The sequence below is a fragment of the Anopheles arabiensis genome, assembly GCF_016920715.1.
Source record: "Anopheles arabiensis isolate DONGOLA chromosome X unlocalized genomic scaffold, AaraD3 X_pericentromeric_contig0010, whole genome shotgun sequence".
Lineage (NCBI taxonomy): Eukaryota > Metazoa > Arthropoda > Insecta > Diptera > Culicidae > Anopheles > Anopheles arabiensis.
Window position 1 is genome coordinate 65,043 of NW_024412088.1, and position 2,458 is coordinate 67,500.

The window sequence follows — 2,458 nt, forward strand, 5'->3', positions numbered from 1 at the left end:
CTGCCCTCGATGAGAAGATTGGCGCAAGTGCTGGAGTAGTTTCCACCAGCATTTGGGAACTTCCAGATGGGTCGAAGCGAGCACGAATCCGGCTACCAGCGAAATCAGCTCGTCAGTTGGAAGGAGCCAAACTATTCCTGTGCGACTGCGTTAGCAAGGTACGTGCAGCTCCACCAACCCTCCAGAGCGTCAGCGATGCTTCCGCTGTCTGGAGATGGGCCACATTGCGTCGAACTGCCGTTCCACTGCAGATCGGCAGAATATGTGCATCCGTTGCGGACTAGACGGACACAAAGCACGATCCTGCCAAAATGAGGCGAAGTGTGCACTGTGTGGTGGCGCTCACCACATAGGACACAGCGAATGTGCTCGTTCGGCTCAGCGATGCTTCCGGCCCTAAAAGTCTTGCAGGCGAATCTGGGCCATGGCCGTGATGCCCAGAATCTGGTGCTACAAGCTGCCAGAGAGGAGAAAGCAGACGTGCTCATCCTCTCTGATGTTCTGCGTCCACCAGAGAATAACGGCCGGTGGGCATTCAGCAGCTGCCGGACGGTAGCGGTGGTAGCTGTCGGTGAGCTACCAATTCAGCGCGTGTGGTGCAGCGAAGCTCGGGGCTGGTAGCAGCGCAGATTGGCGGAGTGACCTTCATAAGCTGCTATGCTCCACCAAGCCTCAGCCTCGCCGAGTTCGAGCGCTTCATTGAAGCCATAGAACTCGAAGCCTTCTCCCACCCTCAAGTCGTCGTCGCCGGCGATTTTAACGCCAGACATGAGGTGGGGCAATCCGAGACTTGCAACCGCGGGGAAGAGCTGCACGCTATGGTGGAGCAGCTTGGCTTGAGCGTGATAAACCAAGGTCGAGAATTCACGTTCGACGGCAACGGGGTGGCTCTCCCGAGCATAATTGACTTGGCGTTCGCAAGCTCGTCGATTGCTCGCCCAGATACGTGGATCGTGAGTACACGCTACACCGCATCAGACCACCGCTATGTCCTCTACACCGTGGGAGGAACACCAGCATCGCCCGAGCAACTGCAGGACCAGCAGCAGCCAGCGCAACAGTCCTCTGCGCAGCAGCAGCAGTCACTTCAGCAGCAGCAGCAGCAGCAGCAGCCATCGCAACAGCAGCAGCAGCAACATCAGCGGCAACCGTCGTCGCGGCAGGGTGCTTCCGCTAGCCAGAGGCGTGTGCGTCACGCTGGCCGTAGATGGAAGACCTCGCAGTTTTCTGCTACATCATTCCTCGAGGCGCTGTTCGCTGCGGACTTTGTCCAACGCGCATCGACCCAGGAGGGTATGATCGCAGCCATGTTGAAGGCCTGCGATGAGACAATGCAGCGGGTTACCCGACTGCACCAAGACCCGCATCGTAACACATTTTGGTGGTCTCCCTCCTGGCTCGCCTGAGGAACAACTGCGAGGTTGCCCGTGACCGGATGCTGCGGACGGCTGATTTGGAGGAGCGCAGCATAGCAGCAGCTGAGCACAGGACAGCAAGGGCGGAGCTCAGTCGAGCAATTCGAGCTAGCAAGCGGAACTTGTTCCAGGAGCTGATCGAAATTGCAGAAGAGAATGCGTTCGGGGCAGGATATCGGGTCGTCATGTCCCGGCTCCGGGGCAGTCGGACGCCTTCAGAAGCGGACCGGGTCGTCCTCGAACGCATTGTGTCCGACCTCTTCCCTGAGCATCCGCCCTGTGACTGGTCGCAGCAGAGCAACGCGGGAAACGACGAGGAGCAACAACTGCGGCGGGTGTAGCACCTGTTACTGACGACGAGCTGCTGCTAATCGCGAGTCAGATGGCGAGCCGCAAAGCACCAGGGCTCGATGGCATCCCGAATGCGGCGGTGAAGACGGCAATCACCATGTTCCCGGAGGTCTTCCGGGTCCTGTACCAGGATTGCCTCAACCGCGCTACGTTCCCGGCACAGTGGAAGAGGCAAAGACTGGTGTTGCTGCCGAAGCAGGGAAGCCTCCGGGAGAGAGCAGTTCGTACCGACCCCTTTGCATGCTCGACGCTCTGGGAAGGTATTGGAGCGCCTCATACTGAACCGCCTCAACGACCATCTCGAGGAGCCGTCTTCACCCCGACTGTCGGACCGGCAGTTCGGATTTCGTCGAGGACGATCGACAGTGAGCGCCATTCAGCGCGTTGTTGAGGCCGGCCGCACCGCCATGTCGTTTGGGCGAACGAACGGCCGGGATAACCGATTCTTGCTTGTTGTGGCGTTGGACGTGAAGAACGCGTTCAACACGGCCAGCTGGCAATCCATTGCCAGCGCCCTTCAGGCAAAAGGTGTCCCAACCGGCCTCCAACGGATGCTTCGGAGCTACTTCGAAGATCGCATGCTATACTTCGACACGAGCGAAGGCCCCGTCGTACGGCATGTTACCGCCGGTGTTCCACAGGGGTCCATTCTGGGCCCCACTTTGTGGAACATAATGTATGACGGGTGCTGC